Genomic DNA, 22519 nt, shown 5'->3' with positions numbered 1-22519 from the left:
GATTCACACTCCCCACGATTGACACTCCCCACGATTCACACTCCCCACGATTCACACTCCACGATTCACACTCCACGATTCACACTCCTCACGATTCACACTCCCCATGATTCACACTCCCCACGATTCACACTCCACGATTCACACTCCCCACGACTCACACGCCCCACGATTCACACTCCACGATTCACACTCCCCACGATTCACACTCCACGATTCACACTCCCCACGACTCACACGCCCCACGATTCACACTCCACGATTCACACTCCCCACAATTCACACTCCCCATGATTCACACTCCACAATTCACACTCCTCACGATTCACACTCCACGATTCACACTCCCCACGACTCACACGCCCCACGATTCACACTCCACGATTCACACTCACCATGATTCACACTCCCCACGATTCACACTCCACGATTCACACGCCCCACGATTCACACTCCCCACGATTCACACTCCCCACGATTCACACTCCACGATTCACACTCCACAATTCACACTCCCCACGATTCACACTCCCCACGACTCACACTTCCCACGATTCACACTCCACGATTCACACTCCCCACCATTCACACTCCACCATTCACACTCCCCACGATTCACACACCCCACGATTCACACTCCCCATGATTCACACTCCACGATTCACACTCCTCACGATTCACACTCCACGTTTCACACTCCACACGATTCACACTCCCCACGATTCACACTCCACGATTCACACTCCCCACGATTCACACACCCCATGATTCACACTCCCCACGGATCACACTCCCCACGAATCACACTCCCCACGATTCACACGCCCCACGAATCACACTCCCCACTATTCACACTCCCCACTATTCACACTCCACACGATTCACACTCCCCACGATTCATACTCCCCACGAATCACACTACCCACGATTCACACTCCCCACGATTCACACTCCTCACGATTCACACTCCACGATTCACACTCCCCACGATTCACACTCCTCACGATTCACACTCCACGATTCACACTCCTCACGATTCACACTCCTCACGATTCATACTCCACGATTCATAATCCACGATTCACACTCCCCACGATTCACACTCCTCACGATTCACACTCCACGATTCATAATCCACGATTCACACTCCACACGATTCACACTCCACGATTCACACACCCCACAATTCACACTCCCAACGATTCACACTCCCCACGATTCACACACCCCACGATACACATTCCACGATTCACACACCTCACGATACACACTCCCCACAATTCACACTCCTCACGATTCACACACCCCACGATTCACACTCGACACATTTCACACTCCACGATTCACACTCCACGACTCACACTCCCCACGATTCACACTCCCCATGATTCACACTCCTTATGATTCACACTCCACGATTCACACTCCACAATTCACACTCCCCACGATTCACACTCCCTATGATTCACACTCCCCACGATTCACACTCCACGATTCACACTCCACAATTCACACTCCCCACGATTCACACTCCCCACGACTCACACTCCACGATTCACACTCCCCACGATTCACACTCCCCACGATTCACACTCCCCACGATTCACACTTCTCACGATTCACACTCCCCATGATTCACACTCCCCACGATTCACACTCCACGATTCACACTCCACAATTCACACTCCCCACGATTCACACTCCCCACGACTCACACTCCCCACGATTCACACTCCATGATTCACACTCCCCACGATTCACACTCCCCACGATTCACACTCCCCACGATTCACACTCCACGATTCACACTCCCCATGATTCACACTCCCCACGATTCACACACCCCACGATTCACACTCCCCATGATTCACACTCCACGATTCACACTCCTCACGATTCACACTCCTCACGATTCACAATCCACGATTCACACTCCACGATTCACACTCCCCACGATTCACACTCCCACGATTCACACTCCCCACGATTCACACTCCACGATTCACACTCCCCACGATTCACACTCCCCACGATTCACACACCCCACGATTCACACTCCCCATGATTCACACTCCAGGATTCACACTCCTCACGATTCACACTCCACGATTCACACTCCACACGATTCACACTCCCCACGATTCACACTCCCCACGATTCACACTCCCCACGATTCACACTCCCCACGATTCACACTCCTCACGATTCACACTCCACGATTCACACTCCACACGATTCACGCTCCCCACGATTCACACTCCACGATTCACACTCCCCACGATTCACACTCCCCACCATTCACACTCCCCACGATTCACACACCCCACTATTCACACTCCCCATGATTCACACTCCACGATTCACACTCCACACGATTCACACTCCCCACAATTCACACTCCACGATTCACACTCCCCACGATTCACACACCCCACGATTCACACTCCCCACGGATCACACTCCCCACGAATCACACTCCCCACGATTCACACGCCCCACGATTCACACTCCCCACGATTCATACTCCCCACGAATCACACTACCCACGAATCACACTCCCCACTATTCACACTCCCCACTATTCACACGCCCCACGATTCACACTCCCCACGATTCATACTCCCTACGAATCACACTCCCCACGAATCACACTCCCCACTATTCACACTCCCCACAATTGACACTCCCCACGATTGACACTACCCACGATTCACACTCCACACGATTCACACTCCACGATTCACACTCCACGATTCACACTCCTCACGATTCACTCTCTCCACAATTCACACTCCCCACGATTCACACTCCACGATTCACACTCCCCACGACTCACACGCCCCACGATTCACACTCCACGATTCACACTCCCCATGATTCACACTCCCCACGATTCACAGTCCACGATTCACACGCCCCACGATTCACACTCCCCACGATTCACACTCCCCATGATTCACACTCCACGATTCACACTCCCCACGATTCACACTCCACAATTCACACTCCCCACGATTCACACTCCCCACGACTCACACTCCACGATTCACACTCCCCACGATTCACACTCCCCACGATTCACACTCCACGATTCACACTCCCCACGATTCACACTCCCCACGATTCACACTCCACGATTCACACTCCTCACGATTCACACTCCTCACGATTCACACTCCACGATTCATAATCCACGATTCACACTCCCCACGATTCACACTCCTCACGATTCACACTCCACGATTCATATTCCACGATTCACACTCCACGATTCACACACCCCACAATTCACACTCCCCATGATTCACACTCCCCACGATTCACACACCCCACGATTCACATTCCACGATTCACACACCTCACGATACACACTCCCCACAATTCACACTCTACCCAATTCACACTCCACGATTCACACTCCCCACGATTCACACTCCCCACCATTCACACTCCACGATTCACACTCCTCACGATTCAAACTCCCCACGATTCACACTCTACACAATTCACACTCCACGATTCACACTCCACGATTCACACACCCCATGATTCATACTCTACACGACTCACACTCCTTATGATTCACACTCCTCACGATTCACACTCCCCACGATTCACACTCCCCATGATTCACACTCCTTATGATTCACACTCCTCACGATTCACACTCCCCATGATTCACACTCCCCACGATTCACACTCCACGATTCACACTCCACAATTCACACTCCCCACGATTAACACTCCCCACGACTCACACTCCACGATTCACACTCCCCACGATTCACACTCCCCACGATTCACACTCCCCACGATTCACACTCCTCACGATTCACACTCCCCATGATTCACACTCCCCACGATTCACACTCCACGATTCACACTCCACAATTCACACTCCCCACGATTCACACTCCCCACGACTCACACTCCCCATGATTCACACTCCACGATTCACACTCCCCACGATTCACACACCCCACGATTCACACTCCCCATGATTCACACTCCACGATTCACAATCCTCACGATTCACACTCCACGATTCACACTCCACGATTCACACTCCACGATTCACACTCCCCACGATTCACACTCCCCATGATTCACACTCCCCATGAATCACACTCCCCACGAATCACACTCCCCACGATTCACACTCCCCATGATTCACACTCCCCACGAATCACACGCCCCACGAATCACACTCCCCACTATTCACACTCCCCACGGTTGACACTCCCCACGATTGACACTCCCCACGATTCACACTCCCCACGATTCACACTCCCCACGATTCACACTCCACGATTCACACTCCACACGATTCACACTCCCCACGATTCACACTCCCCACGATTCACACTCCCCACGATACACACTCCACGATTCACACTCCACGATTCACACTCCCCACGATTCACACTCCACGATTCACACTCCACGATTCACACTCCCCACGATTGACACTCCCCACGATTCACACTCCCCACGATTCACACTCCACGATTCACACTCCACGATTCACACTCCTCACGATTCACACTCCCCATGATTCACACTCCCCACGATTCACACTCCCCACGATTCACACTCCACGATTCACACTCCCCACGACTCACACGCCCCACGATTCACACTCCACGATTCACACTCCCCACGATTCACACTCCACGATTCACACTCCCCACGACTCACACGCCCCACGATTCACACTCCACGATTCACACTCCCCACAATTCACACACCCCATGATTCACACTCCACAATTCACACTCCTCACGATTCACACTCCACGATTCACACTCCCCACGACTCACACGCCCCACGATTCACACTCCACGATTCACACTCCCCATGATTCACACTCCCCACGATTCACACTCCACGATTCACACGCCCCACGATTCACACTCCCCACGATTCACACTCCCCACGATTCACACTCCACGATTCACACTCCACGATTCACACTCCCCACGATTCACACTCCCCACGACTCACACTTCCCACGATTCACACTCCACGATTCACACTCCCCACGATTCACACTCCACCATTCACACTCCCCACGATTCACACACCACACGATTCACACTCCCCATGATTCACACTCCACGATTCACACTCCTCACGATTCACACTCCACGATTCACACTCCACACGATTCACACTCCCCACGATTCACACTCCACGATTCACACTCCCCACGATTCACACACCCCATGATTCACACTCCCCACGGATCACACTCCCCACGAATCACACTCCCCACGATTCACACGCCCCACGATTCACACTCCCCACGATTCACACTCCCGACTATTCACACTCCACACGATTCACACTCCCCACGATTCATACTCCCCACGAATCACACTACCCACGATTCACACTCCTCACGATTCATACTCCACGATTCATAATCCACGATTCACACTCCCCACGATTCACACTCCTCACGATTCACACTCCACGATTCATAATCCACGATTCACACTCCACACGATTCACACTCCACGATTCACACACCCCACAATTCACACTCCCCACGATTCACACTCCCCACGATTCACACACCCCACGATTCACATTCCACGATTCACACACCTCACGATACACACTCCCCACAATTCACACTCTACCCAATTCACACTCCACGATTCACACTCCCCACCATTCACACTCCCCACCATTCACACTCCTCACGATTCACACTCCCCACGATTCACACACCTCACGATACACACTCCCCACAATTCACACTCTACCCAATTCACACTCCACGATTCACACTCCCCACCATTCACACTCCCCACCATTCACACTCCTCACGATTCACACTCCCCACGATTCACACTCTACACATTTCACACTCCACGATTCACACTCCACGACTCACACTCCCCACGATTCACACTCCCCATGATTCACACTCCTTATGATTCACACTCCACGATTCACACTCCACAATTCACACTCCCCACGATTCACACTCCCCATGATTCACACTCCCCACGATTCACACTCCATGATTCACACTCCACAATTCACACTCCCCACGATTCACACTCCCCACGACTCACACTCCACGATTCACACTCCCCACGATTCACACTCCCCACGATTCACACTCCCCACGATTCACACTCCCCATGATTCACACTCCCCACGATTCACACTCCACGATTCACACTCCACAATTCACACTCCCCACGATTCACACTCCCCACGACTCACACTCCCCACGATTCACACTCCATGATTCACACTCCCCACGATTCACACTCCCCACGATTCACACTCCCCACGATTCACACTCCACGATTCACACTCCCCACGATTCACACTCCCCACGATTCACACACCCCACGATTCACACTCCCCATGATTCACACTCCACGATTCACACTCCTCGCGATTCACACTCCTCACGATTCACACTCCACGATTCACACTCCCCACGATTCACACTCCACGATTCACACTCCCCACGATTCACACTCCCCACGATTCACACACCCCACGATTCACACTCCCCATGATTCACACTCCACGATTCACACTCCTCACGATTCACACACCACGATTCAAACACCACACGATTCACACTCCCCACGATTCACACTCCCCACGATTCACACTCCTCACGATTCACACTCCACGATTCACACTCCCCACGATTCACACTCCACGATTCACACTCCCCACGATTCACACTCCCACGATTCACACTCCCCACGATTCACACTCCACGATTCACACTCCCCACGATTCACACTCCCCACGATTCACACACCCCACGATTCACACTCCCCATGATTCACACTCCACGATTCACACTCCTCACGATTCACACTCCACGATTCACACTCCACACGATTCACACTCCCCACGATTCACACTCCACGATTCACACTCCCAACGATTCACACTCCCCATGATTCACACTCCCCACGATTCACACTCCCCATGATTCACACTCCACGATTCACACTCCTCACGATTCACACTCCACGATTCACACTCCCCACGATTCACACTCCACGATTAACACTCCCCACGATTCACACTCCCACGATTCACACTCCCCACGATTCACACTCCACGATTCACACTCCCCACGATTCACACTCCCCACGATTCACACTCCACGATTCACACTCCCCACGATTCACACTCCCACGATTCACACTCCCCACGATTCACACTCCACGATTCACACTCCCCACGATTCACACTCCCCATGATTCACACTCCACGATTCACACTCCCCACGATTCACACTCCCCATGATTCACACTCCCCACGATTCACACTCCACGATTCACACTCCCCATGATTCACACTCCCCACGATTCACATTCCACGATTCACAGTCCACACGATTCACACTCCCCACGATTCACACTCCACGATTCACACTCCCCACGATTCACACTCCACGATTCACACTCCCCACGATTCACACTCCCCACGATTCACACTCCCCATGATTCACACACCCCACGATTCACACTCCACGATTCACACTCCACACGATTCACGCTCCCCACGATTCACACTCCACGATTCACACTCCCCACGATTCACACTCCCCATAATTCACACTCCCCACGATTCACACTCCCCACGACTCACACTTCCCACGATTCACACTCCACGATTCACACTCCCCACGATTCACACTCCCACGATTCACACTCCACCATTCACACTCCCCACGATTCACACACCCCACTATTCACACTCCCCATGATTCACACTCCACGATTCACACTCCACACGATTCACACTCCCCACAATTCACACTCCACGATTCACACACCCCATGATTCACACTCCCCACGATTCACACTCCCCACGATTCACACGCCCCACGATTCACACACCCCATGATTCACACTCCCCACGATTCACACTCCCCACGATTCACACGCCCCACGAATCACACTCCCCACGATTCACACGCCCCACGATTCACACTCCCCACGATTCATACTCCCCACGAATCACACTACCCACGAATCACACTCCCCACTATTCACACTCCCCACTATTCACACGCCCCACGATTCACACTCCCCACGATTCATACTCCCTACGAATCACACTCCCCACGATTCACACTCCCTACGAATCACACTCCCCACGAATCACACTCCCCACTATTCACACTCCCCACAATTGACACTCCCCACGATTGACACTACCCACGATTCACACTCCACACGATTCACACTCCACGATTCACACTCCACGATTCACACTCCTCACGATTCACTCTCTCCACGATTCACACTCCCCACGATTCACACTCCCCACGATTCACACTCCCCATGATTCACTCGCCCCACGATTCACACTCCCCACGATTCACACTCCACGATTCACACTCCCCACGATTCACACTCCACGATTCACACTCCTCCCGATTCACACTCCCCATGATTCACACTCCCCACGATTCACACTCCCCACGATTCACACTCCACGATTCACACTCCCCACGATTCACACTCCACGATTCACACTCCCCACGATTCACACTCCCCACGATTCACACTCCACGATTCACACTCCCCACGATTCACACTCCACGATTCACACTCCCCACGATTCACACTCCACGATTCACACTCCCCACGATTCACACTCCCCACGATTCACACTCCACGATTCACACTCCCCACGATTCACACTCCCCACGATTCACACACCACGATTCACACTCCCCATGATTCTGACTCCTCCTGATTCACACTCCCCACGATTCACACTCCACGATTCAGACTCCTCCTGATTCACACTCCCCACGATTCACACTCCCCACGATTCACACTCCCCACGATTCACACTCGATGATTCACACTCCACGATTCACACTCCACGATTCTCACTCCCCACGACTCACCCTCCCCATGATTCACACTCCACACGATTCACACTCCCCACGATTCACACTCCTCACGATTCACACTCCACGATTCACGCTCCACGATTCACACTCCCCACGATTCACACTCCGCACGACTCACACTCCCCACGATTCACACTCCCCACGATTCACACTCCACGATTCACACTCTCCATGACTCACACTCCCCACGATTCACACTCCACACGATTGACACTCCTCACGATTCACACTCCCCACAATTCACGCTCCCCACGATTCACACTCCCCAAGATTCACACTCCCGACGATTCACACTCCTCAGGATTCACACTCCCCACCATTCACACTCCCCACCATTCGCACTCCACGATTCACACTCCACACCATTCACACCAACCACGATTCACACTCCACTTGATTCACCCACCGCCCTCCCTCCCGCCCTCCCACCCGCCCCTTCGCCCTCACCCCCACCCATCCTCCTCCCCCCGTCCTCCCCCCGCCCACCCCCCAGCCCCCCGCCCTCCCCCGCCCACCCCCGCCACCCCACTCTTCCCCTGCCCTACCCCTGCCCACCCCCCGCCCTCCCCTCAGTCCCCCTGCCCTCCCCTCAGCCCCCCCGCCCCCCCGCCCTTCCTCCCGCCCACTCCCCGCCCTCCCGCCCTCACTCCCGCTCACTCCCCACCCTCCGCTCAGCCCCCCCGCCCCTTTGCCCTCCCCCCCGCCCACCCCACTGATCAAAGTCAAGAGGAAAGAGAATGGGATGTGATCTAATACTGGCTGCTGATTCGCTATCAGCCTGTTTCGCTCGACTGCTAGAGACCACTTTCACCCCTCCTAGTCACTCTTTCTCCTGATTGATGGTGACCCTATGAGAAATGCAATACATGGTCTTTCTAGCATGAGAGGGAATGGGAACTCCACTTTCGCTGGAGTATCTGCATTACATTAAACCATTCGACCAAAACCCAGGTAGGGAAACAAATGTGCCCTTTGTGATTGAGATGATTTGTTCAATGTAAATAAATTCTGGACCTTTCACAAGCTACAATGCCCCACTTTCCTTCAAACTATTCTCTTGAGCACGGAGATCCATCGAGTATTTACTTACTTAACCATGGAATTTAGTCTTTCCCTGAATTCACTTTGATCTGAAGAGAAATTATTCTTTTTAATCTAAAATTATATTCCCAGAAGGCATGGCATGTTGAATCATTTCCCCCTCCCTGTTCTTAATCTTTAATAGAGCACGGTACATTCAGACCTCATTAGCCTGGCTCACTTCACCTTATCATTCATGCTTACCATAAAAATATAAATCAATCAGCAGAATATTATTCTCCTTATTCACTTTACCTCAATTATACCTTTACCCACAGTGCTTACCATCCAGCCTGATCAAAAGAACAAATGTGTCCGACATAACATAAGAACATAAGAACATAAGAAATAGGAGCAGGAGTAGGCCAATCGGCCCCTCGAGCCTGCTCCACCATTCAATAAGATCATGGCTGATCTGATCCTAACCTCAAATCTTCTATCACTCTGCATCCACCCGAACCCATGTGATCTCCCGGGAGAGGTGAAAAACTAGATAAAGACCCAATGGCCAATTTGGGAGAAAAAAATCTGGGAAATTCCTCTCCGACCCATCTAGGCGATCGAAATTCTTCCAGGAGATCACTCTGTCCCTATATTTTCTACAGTACTTACCTTCTGTAAAGGCGATCTCCACCCCAGCCAGGAACAGGAATAAAACCATCTCCTGAAATCTAACACAGAATTAGAACACAGTAGGAGCAGAACCAGGCTACACGGCCCCTGGGCCCACTCCACTACCCACAGGGCCATGACCATTCCGAACCTAGACTCATGTCCAATTTCCTGCCCGCTCCCCGTAACCCTTAATTCCCTTTACTTCTAGGAAACTATCTATTTCTGTTTTAAATTTATTTAATGATGTAGCTTCCACAGCTTTCTGGGGCAGCAAATTCCACAAACCTACCACCCTCTGAGTGAAGAAGTTTCGCCTCATCTCAGTTTTGAAAGAGCAGCCCCTTATTTTAAGATTATGCCCCCTAGTTCTAGTTTCACCCATCATTGGGAACATCCTCACCGCATCCACCCGATCAAGCCCCTTCACAATCTTATATGTTTCAATAAGATCGCCTCTCATTCTTCTGAACTCCAATGAGTAGAGTCCCAATCTACTCAACCTCTCCTCATATGACCACCCCCTCATCCCCGGGATTAACCGAGTGAACCTTCTTTGTACTGACTCGAGAGCAAGTATGTCTTTTCTTAAGTATGGACACCAAAACTGTATGCAGTATTCCAGGTGCGGTCTCACCAATACCTTGTACAACTGCAGCAATACCTCCCTGTTTTTATATTCCATCTCCCTAGCAATAAAAGCCAACATTCCATTGGCCTTCTTGATCACTTGCTGCACCTGCATACTAACTTTTTGAGTTTCGTGCACCAGGACCCCCAGATCCCTTTGTACTACAGTACTTTCCAGTTTCTTGCCATTAAGATAATAACTTGCTCTATGATTTTTCCTGCCAAAGTGCATAACCTCACACTTTCCAGTATTGTATTCCATCTGCCAAATCTCTGCCCACTTACTTAGTCTGTCTATGTCCCTTTGCAGGTTTTTTATGTCCTCCTCACTCATTACTTCCCATCCCATCTTTGTATCATCTGCAAACTTTGATATGTTACACTCAGTCCCCTCCTCCAAATCGTTAATGTAGATTGTAAAGAGTTGGGGACCCAGCACTGACCCCTGCGGAACACCACTAGTTACTGGTTGCCAATCTGAGAATGAACCATTTATCCCAACTCTCTGCTTTCTGTTAGATAGCCAATCCTCCAGCCACGCCAGAATATTACCCTCAATCCCATGATTTTTTATCTTGAGCAATAATCTTTTGTGTGGCACCTTGTCAAATGCCTTTTGGAAGTCTAAATACACTACGTCCACTGGTTCCCCTTTATCCACCCCGTATGTTACTTCCTCAAAAAACTCCAGCAAATTTGTCAAACATGACTTCCCCTTCATGAAACCATGCTGAGTTTGTCCTATTAAATTATGTTTATCCAAATGACCCGTTACTGTCTCCTTAATAATGGACTCTAACATTTTACCAACCACAGATGTTAGGCTAACAGGTCTATAGTTTCCAGCCTTCTGCCTACTACCCTTTTTAAATAAGGGTGTTACATTAGCAGTTTTCCAACCTGCCGGGACCTTTGCTGAGTCCAGTGAGTTTTGGCAAATTATTACCAATGCATCCACAATCCCTACCGCTACTTCCCTCAAGACCCTAGGATGCAAGCCATCAGGTCCAGAGGATTTATCCGCCTTGAGTCCCATTATTTTACCAAGTACCACTTCCTTCGTGATTTTAATCGTATTTAGTTCCTCCCCCCCAGAGCCCCCTGTTTGTCCAGTGTTGGGATATTCTTAGTGTCCTCTACTGTAAAGACTGATACAAAATAATTGTTCAGTGTTTTTGCCATCTCCATGTTTCCCACCATTAATTTCCCGGTCTCATCCTCTAATGGACCAACATTTACTTTAGCCACCCTTTTTCTTTTTATATAACTATAGAAACTTTTACTGTCTGTTTTTATATTTTTTGCTAATTTACTTTCATAATCTATCTTCCCTTTCTTAATCAATCTTTTAGTTATTTTTTGCTGTCTTTTAAAGACTTCCCAATCTTCCATCCTCCCACTAGATTTGGCTACCTTATATGCCCTTGTTTTTAGTCGGATACTATCCTTAATTACTTTACTTAGCCACGGATAGCTATCTTTTCTTTTACACCCTTTTTTCCTCAGTGGAATATATTTTTTTTGGAAGTTGTAAAATAACTCCTTAAATGTACACCACTGATCATGTACCGTCTTACCCTTTAATCTATTTTCCCAGTCCACTCTAATCAATTCGGCTCTCATACCTTCATAGTCTCCTTTATTCAAGCTCAGCATGCTTGTTTGAGATCCAACCTTCTCACCCTCTAATTGAATATGGAACTCAACCATGTTATGGTCACTCATTCCAAGGGGATCCTTTACTAGGACATTTTTAATTAATCCTGTCTCATTACACAGGACCAAATCTAAGGTTGCTTGCCCCCTGGTCGGTTCAGTTACATACTGCTCAAGAAACCCATCCCTAATACACTCAATGAACTCATCCTCAAGGCTGCTCTGCCCAATTTGATTTGTCCAGTTAATATGATAATTAAAATCCCCCATAATTATAGCTGTTCCCTTATTACAAGCCTCAACTATTTCCTGATTAATACTCCGTCCAACAGAGTTGCAACTGTTCGGAGGCCTATAGACTACACCCACTAGTGTTTTTTTCCCCTTATTATTCCTTATCTCCACCCAAACTGTTTCACTATCCTGCTCCTTTGACCCAATATCATTTCTCTGTATTATAGTGATTCCTTCCTTTATTAACATAGCCACCCCACCTCCTCTCCCTTCCTGCCTGTCCTTCCTGATTGTTAAATAACCTGGTATGTTTAATTCCCAGTCATGGTCACCCTGCAGCCATGTTTCTGTAATGGCCACAAGATCATACCCATATGTCGTTATTTGTGCCGTTAACTCATTCATTTTGTTATGAATGCTACGTGCATTCAGATAAAGAACTTTCAAATATGTTTTGTAACACTTAGTTCCTGTTTTTTCCCTTTTTAGTACTTTACTTTTTGCTCCATTTGCTTCTGTCCCTTCCTGACACATTCTGTTTTTTAATTCTCCCACTGCTACCTAAGTCTATGACCTTCTCTGTTGTCATTTCTATTATTTGCTCTCTAGAAACCTCCCCCCCACTAATTAGTTTAAAGCCCTCTCCACAGCCCTAGTTATATGATTCGCCAGGACTCTAGTCCCAGCACGGAACAGCTCCCTCCTGTCCCAGTATTGGTGCCAGTGTCCCAAGAAGCAAAACCCATTTCTCCCACACCAGTCTTTGAGCCACGCATTTAACTCTTTAATTTTATTTATCCTAGCCATATTCGCTCGTGGCTCAGGTAATAACCCAGAGATTATTACCCTTGAGGTTCTGTTTTTTAATTTGACCCTTAGCTGCTCATACTCCTTTAACAGAATTGTCTTCCTTGTCCTATCTACGTCATTTGTACCAACATGGACCACGACAACTGGATCCTCCCCCTCCCACTCCAAGTTTCTTTCCAGCCCAGAAGAGATGTCCTTAACCCTCGCACTGGGCAGGCAACACAGCCTTCGGGACTCCCGCTCTTGACTGCAGAGAACCCTATCTATCCCCCTAATGATACTATCCCCTACTACTACAACATTTCTTTTTACTCCCTCCACTTGAATGGCCCCCTGTACCACGGTGCTGTGGCCAGGTTGCTCATCCTCCCTGCAGTCCCCGCTCCCGCCCTCACAGGGAGTAAGAACCTCGATCCTGCTGGACAAGAACAAGGGCTGCGTCTCCTTCAACACTACATCCTGGATCCCTGTACCTTCCTCACTCGTAGTCACACCGTCCTGTCCCTGAGCACGGACTACATCTGCAGTAATTAACTTCATAGGTGTGACCATCTCCTGAAACATAGAGTCCAGGAACTTCTCCCCCTCCCTGATGTGTCGCAGTGCCTGAAGCTCGGTCTCAAGCTCCATAACATGGAACTTGAGTTCCTCTAGCAGCAAACACTTGTCGCAGATGTAATCACCATGAGCCTCAATGGGGACCACCGGCTCCCACATCTCGCAACAGTAACACATCACCTGCTCCATTCTATATAATTAATTAAATTTCTTATTATTAGTTACGAAGACCCTGCCCGGATATAGATGATAATGTCACACCACTATTCAATAGGGCTTACCAACTTAAAGGTATAAAAGAGAAGAGAAGGAAGAAAACCAACCAACCAGCTGATCACCAACCTCCTCCTTGAATACTGTCTGTGGGGCCTGTTTGGTTGACTCGTCTCGCTGCTCCACCTCCGCAGTGCTGTCTAAGCCTGGGAGTGGGGAAAAAAACAGAGCAAAAAACACACCCTCACCTCCCACTTATCCGAACTCTCCCACTTAGCAAAACTCCAGCACCACTCAATGCACAAGGCACTCCGTGCACTGCACTAGCCCCTCCCCTTTTATACACGGATTCTACTTCCGGTTTAAACTGCCCAAGAGTTTAAAAAACCCTTAAAAAATTAAACTTACTTCAAATAATTGACTTCTTAACACACTAAAATTCACAAAATACACTTAAATGATTATTCTCCCACTTAGCAAAACTCCAGCACCACTCAATGCACAAGGCACTCAGGAAATGCTGGAAAAACTCAGCAGGCCAGGCAACATCCGTGGAAAGAAAATAGAGTCAACATTTCGGGTCAAAACCCTTTATCGTTAATGTGTCCTACAGTTTCGTTTCAGCTTCTACTGCAAAAAGCTGCTGACCAAGAGGCACATGCAGTTGTTGAGTACATCTACAAATATGGGAGAACGGTTCCAAAGTCACGTACAATACCACACAGCCCAAGCAGAGTCAAGCCCAACCGGCTCTTTAGTGACATATGACTCCACTACTTTGAAGTTAGCACATTTTTACAATGCAGTAAATCTGTTTGTGAGGTTACACTTCAGGTCATTGCTAGATCTATAACTGACAAATGCAGGCCTTCCAAATGTTCCGTAGCTTTAGTGGCAACGATCACCTTTTCACTTAACTCAAAATGTACGCTTCTGCTTTGAACTGCAGCTCTGACAGCAAGGCCTTGAGGTGTGTTGCAGGAAAAACTTCCCTGCCAGAGAGTGGTTAGAATGTGGAACTTGCTACCACATGAAGAAAGGTATAGAAGGATATGCTGATAGGGTAAGATGAAGAGGGGTTGGAGGAGTCTCGAGTGGAGCATAAACACCAGCATAGACCAGTTAGGCCGAATGGCCTGTTTCTGTGCTGTAGATTCTATGGGCGGAATCTTACCTGGACAGCTGAGTTCGAGGCGGGACTGCAGGTTTTAGGGTTCCAGTCCCACCCCCAGCGACGTCTGACGCACAGACGCTATTTTTCCCTGATTGGCCTTGTTAAGCCCGTCCTGCGGGCTTGCCGGCCAATTAAGGGAAAGCCAGTGTCAGATGACGTCAGTTGATGACGCTTCATCTGCCGGTTTTCTTAAAGGCACATGAACCATAAATTTGTGACAGATGATTTGACAGTGTTTGACAGCATTGAGGTGCTGTCAAACATTAACAATCACTGTCCAAAGGTGAGCCCTTGCACCCTGGCTCTCCAATTACTCTCTCCTTAGGATAAAACAGATGGCAGCTGCAGCTGAGATTGCAGAAGCCATCTTTCACTTCTCCCGATGAGATGAGGCTACACAAACACTTCACAGCTTGTCACCTGCAGGAACATCTAACCACATTAAAAATTACTTTCACAACATTTCCTTACCTCTGATACTAACCAGTGTCCCATTGCATCCCTCACACCACTTCTGCAGCTGTCACCCAAACACCAACAGTACAACAGACCCACAGCACGCCTCACTTACCCTGGCGGGGTTCCCCAATGTTGGGAAGCCCACAGCAGCAGTGGAAAAATTGGAAAAAGCCTCTTAGCTCCCTGTAAACTACCTGTAAACAGGCAGTTAAGTGGCTATAATCCTTTTCCCGTCGCTAGGAGTCTGATCCCTACGCAAATCAGGTACCCGACTCCCGGGAAGATTGGTTGGAGGCGGGTTGGGAGCGGGTTCGGGACCCGTTCCCATTCTTTTTGATTTTTCCAGCAGTCCCACCTCCAAACCCGCCTCCTCAGGGCTGGTAAAATCCAGCCCAAGGTAATTCTATGTAAGTAGGGGCCGATAATGTGATCCTTGGTAGCTGAAGCACAATTGGTCTTCAGAGGGGCTCCATATTATCAGGCACGGAGGGGTGAGGCTTTCGACGTGTCCAATGTGCTCCACATTTTGCAACGCAGTCATTCAGCACATCGAGCACTGAGAACCTGTGCATCAGTAGTGTGCAAGGCTGAATGAGGCACCAGCTATGATGTAAATTAGAAAGCCTTGCCATAATGTGGCTGGAGTGCCTGAGCAGTCACTCAGCAGTTGTTTCCAACAGTGCTCCAGGGGATGGCTGCCCAAAAAACTTATAAATGTTACCCGTGAGTGTCCCTGTCCTCAGTATTGGGCCATCCAATTTGTGCCCTAGCTTTCACTTGGCCTCCGATGACCATTTCTTGAAAAGGGGACTTTGGTCCCCATCACGTTGCAGAAGAAAAACGCTGCAAATTGACAAGCGGCCGGCAGCCCTTCACTAGCTGCTGGCACCTGACCCTTCAGCCCTCGACTCCGTGGGGCTCCCAGCCCATCAGTCGCTATGCACCAGAAACATATTTAAATGAGCTGGACTTGCAGCAGTGTAGAACATTAGCTCACTTTGATTTTTTTTTAAATTTGTTCCTGGGATGTGGGCATCGCTGACAAGGCCAGCATTTATTGCCCATCCCTAGTTGCCCTTGAGAAGGTGGTGGTGAGCTGCCGCCTTGAACTGCTGCAGCCTGTGTGGTGAAGGAGCTCCCACAGCGCTGTTGGGGAGGGAGTTCCAGGATTTTGACCCAGCGACGATGAAGGATCGGCGATATATTTCTAAGTCAGGATGGTGTGTGACTTGGAGGGGAACCTGGAGGTGGTGGTGTTCCCATGCGCCTGCTGCCCTTGTCCTTCTAGGTGGAAGAGGTCGCGGGTTTCGGAGGTGCTGCCGAAGAAGCCTTGGCGAGTTGCTGCAGTGCACCTTGTAGATGGTACACACTGCAGCCACGGTGCGCTGGTGGTGGAGGGAGTGAATGTTTAAGGTGGTGGATGGGGTGCCAATCAAGCGGGCTGCTTTGTCCTGGATGGTGTCGAGCTTTTTTGGTGTTGTTGGAGCTGCACTCATCCAGGCAAGTGGAGAGTATTCCATCACACTCCTGACTTGTGCCTTGTAGATGGTGGAAAGGCTTTGGGGAGTCAGGAGGTGAGACACTCGCTGCAGAATACCCAGCCTCTGACCTGCTCTTATTGCCACAGTATTTATGTGGCTGGTCCAGTTAAGTTTCTGGTCAATGGTGACCTCCAGGATGTTGATAGTGGGGGTTCGGCGATGGTAATGCCATTGAATGTCAAGGGGTGGTGGTTAGACTCTCGCTTGTTGGAGTGTTGAACATTGCTCTGTCAGCGCGGCATTATTGGCCCCATAATAGTCATCGAAATTTAATTGTAGAGGATGGTTATTTAGCCCTTAGTCGTGTCCAAATCTAACTTAACATTGGAGTAGCTACTCCTCCCATTTCCTTGTATCCTTTGCCTACACAGAATAATACAATGTAAGCCCGATTGTATTCGACCCATCTGAGAAACCTCTTTCCAACCTTGGTAGGGTTCTCATGAATTTACTAACTTTTAAAGAAAGAAAGACTTGCATTTCTATAGCGCCTTTCACGACCACCGGACGTCTCAAAGCGCTTTACAGCCAATGAAGTATTTTTGAAGTGTAGTCACTGTTGTAATGTGGGAGATGCGCAGCCAATTTGTGCACAGCAAGCTCCCACAAACAGCAATGAGATAATGACCAGATAATCTGTTTTTAGTGATGTTGGTTGAGGGATAAATATTGGCCCCAGGACACTGGGAGAACTCCGCTGCTCTTCTTGGGAAGCACCTGAGAGGGAAGATGGAACCTCAGTTTAACCTCATTCAAAAGACAGCACCTCTGACAGGCCAGCACGCCCTCAGTACTGCACAGATCTGATTATTGGAAATAAACAACAGAAAACGCTGGAAAAACTCAACAGGCCAGGCAGCATCCGTGGAGAGAGAAACAGGGTTAACGTTTCAGGTCAATGACCTTTCGGTCTTCGACCTGAAGCGTTAACTCTGTTTCTCTCTCCACGGATGCTGCCTGACCTGCTGAGATTTTCCAGCGTTTTCTGTTGTTATTTCAGATTTCCAGCATCCGCAGTATTTTGCGATCTGATTATTGGATTGGGTTTCCTGTTCCACTCCACTGCCAGATTCTCTGATCATCCAGACTCTTTATTAGAGCCACAGCTAGGCTTTCCAAATGGGAACTTAATATTCTACTGCCATAGCCATTGATTACCCCTAATATCCATTTTCTTCATTACCTTTTTATTTCATATGTCTAAAGCACAACAGAACGTTCTACCAGAATATATTATCCAGATCTCTGTATTAAATTTGCATTGAAGTTCTCTGAATAGGAATCCAGGATTCCAGATCGAATTGACCCTTTTTAAATTAGATTCATATTTAGGCTGTGTTGATAGAAAGTCAGCACTCAATGCCTGAACCACTAAATGGCATAGATTTCCTTTTCATAGAAACATAGAAAATAGGAGCAGGAGTAGGCCATTCGGCCCCTCGAGCCTGCTCCGCCATTCAATGCGATCATGGCTGATCATCCAAATTCAGTACCCTGTCCCTGCTTTCTCCTCATATCCCTTGATCCCTTTAGTCTTAAGAAATATATCTAACTCCTTCTTGAATATATTTAATGAATTGGCCTCAACTGCCTTCTGTGGTAGAGAATTCCACAGGTTCACCACTCTCTGGGTGAAGAAATTCCTCCTCATCTCAGTCCTAAATGGCTTACCCCTTATCCTTAGACTGTGACCCCTGGTTCTGGATTCCCCCACCGTCGGGAGCATCCTTCCTGTATCTAGCCCGTCCAGTCCTGTCAGAATTTTATAAGTTTCAATGAGATCCCCTCTCATTCTTCTAAACTCTAGCGAATATAAGCCTAATTGACCCAATCTCTCCTCATACGTCATTCCTGCCATCCCAGGTATCAGTCTGGTGAATCTTCACTGCACTCTCTCCATGGCAAGAACATCCTCCCTCAGATAAGGCGACCAAAACTGCACACAATACTCAAGATGTGATCTCACCAAGGCCCTGTACAACTGTAGCAAGACATTCTTGCTCCTGTACACAAATCCTCTCGCTATGAAGGCCAACATACCATTTGCCTTCTTACCCGCCTGCTGCACCTGCATGCTTACCTTCAGCGACTGGTGCACAAGGACACCCAGGTCTCGTTGCACTTCTCCTTTACCCAATCTATTGCCATTCAGATAATAATCTGTCTTCCTGTTTTTGCCATCGAAGTGGATAACCTCGCATTTATCCACATTATACTGCATTTGCCATGCATCTGCTCAACCACCCAACATGTCCAAATCGTACTGGAGTTTCTCTGCATCCTCCTCACAGCACACACGCCCATCCAGCTTTGTGTTGTCTGCAAACTTGGAGATATTACATCTAGTTCCCTTGTCTAGATCATTTATATATATTGTGAATAGCTGGGGTCCGAGCACCGATCCCTGCGGTACCCCACTAGTCACTGCCTGCCACTCGGAAAAAGATCCATTTATTCCAACTCTTTGCTTCCTGTCTGCCAACCAGTTCTCTATCCAAGACAGTACCTTACCCCCAATCCCATGTGCTTTAACTTTACACGCTAATCTCTTATGCGGGACCTTATCGAAAGCCTTCTGAAAGTCCAAATACACCACATCCACTGGTTCTCCCTTATCTATTCTACCAGTTACATCCTCAGAAAATTCCAGTAGATTAGTCAAGCACGATTTACCTTTTGTAAATCCTTGTTGACTTTGTCCGATCCTGGCACTGTTTCCCAAGTGCTCTGCTATTACATCTTTTATAATGGACTCGATTTTTCCTTTTCCTTTATTATCCATATTTAAGTATTTTGTTGTTTTGAAAGAAAGTCTTATGTGTTGACTTGAGTTGCTTTTCAAGCTGTAATCAGGCTCATTGTTAGAAATTTAATTCAGCTTAGCTCAGGGTAACATAACTCGATGCAGACTTGCATCATTTATAATGACATTGGTTCTCATTCAGTGGTCCCACAGAACAGTAGCAAATTATGTAACATGTGACAAGAAAAAATGGAAAATCTGATTCACATAGGACCTGAAATCTGTCGTCCGTGGCGTTTTCATCTCAGGAGTAAATAACTCTGCTGCAGTCGCAGTGAAAAATGTTGCCGCAAATCAGCTGCCAATTCCCAACAAATACAACTTGCAGCTGTAGTGTAAAGGAGGCTTTTGATAAATATTCTTTGCTGGTGTGAGACCAAAGCAAGTTTTCAAATTGCCTGCCTTTTGTGTGGCACCTATATTTCATTCAGATCATCATTCATCCCTGTCAAAAGCCCCAATGTACATCAAAACATTGTGTTAAAATCACTGATCCATATTAAACACCCACTGACCTGGTTCCAAACTGAAGGCTTCCTCTAAGGATCGGTCATCTAAACACTTTTCACCCAGGAGGTGACAGAATGAAGCATTCTTTGGGTCAGTAATGGGAAGATGTTCACACTGCCAGTACTAAAGTCACCAATGGATTGAAGTGCTTTGATCGATAGTGCTACTTTGATAAAGGTTTAAGGGTGTAAGATGTATGTGTTCTTAGAGAAGTACATTCCTAACTTCAATTTCTTTTTAAGAAAATGTTTTTATTGAAGTAAACAACAGTGAAAAATGCATCTTTGATCTCAGTTGAATAATTAAAGTGTGGTTCTATATTAACTGAGAATGTTAAACAAAGCATTGCTTTATTTGGTTAGACAGCTTCACAACTCTTACCAGCCATCCCATAAGGCACATATTTCAGACATGGCAGTGAGCGAGGAGCTCAGCTGAATGTGTTGTGAGCAGCAGGAGTAACAATGGAAAACTGGTGAGGATTTCATTAAACATGAAGTTCAAGCTCAACCGGAAATCTCACATCATTAAAGATAAAATACACCTTCAGAACAGTTGTGCTAAAAATTGAAATGATAGTCTCCAAACCTTCCATAAGCCTCGGTTAAACTTCCTATTGGTACGGGTGTTGATTTCTGTTAGTGGTTTTATGACACATTCCTTGAATTTCCATTGCGACGGCAAAGCCTGGTTTAATCGCTTATTAACAAGTTCAACAAACTACTCACTAAATAAAGGGCGACATGAATAGCTGCTTGACGATGTGTACATTGCTTTTGAAAAGTTTAAGGGGTTGATAATGTGGCCTCAGCACTGTGACATTGGGAGCACTGTTCTTCCTGCACTGTGTGCCCCTGTAATGCTATAATGCAAAATCAGCTCCTTTGCATAATATCACAGTGTCCCCAGCACACAGTTCGTGAAGCAAAGGGGCCTGTTATCTGGCACGGGCAGCTCCTAAAGGGCCACTGGTCTCACATTAAAGCAGTACTGCTGTGAGAGGTAAGAAATGGCCTCAGCAAGATCTAGCATGACAAACCGCACCCTTCCAGGTTTGCAGTTTTGGAGGTGCTGCTGTAGAAAGTCCTGGAGGTGGATTTCCCTCTACAGAGTACAGCAAGAGCAGCAGAAAAAGTGAATGATGTCTCAACTGTGATCAGATCCTGGGACCAGACGATAGGTTGCCAAGCATGCTCATGCTTTATTTTACAATGTTGCCGTATAATATATTTTAACAGCACTTCACTGTAAGCTTAGTGGATATCACAGAGAGAAAATGCACGGCAATCTGGCAACTGTTCACCTACCTTTTCCTGAAA

Source organism: Somniosus microcephalus, chromosome 9 (genome assembly GCF_052327205.1).
Source record: "Somniosus microcephalus isolate GS21.2 chromosome 9, FLI_Smic_1.0, whole genome shotgun sequence".
In the NCBI taxonomy this organism is placed as follows: domain Eukaryota; kingdom Metazoa; phylum Chordata; class Chondrichthyes; order Squaliformes; family Somniosidae; genus Somniosus; species Somniosus microcephalus.
The sequence above is the reverse complement of the archived record's forward strand: the minus strand, read 5'-3'. Positions refer to the sequence as shown.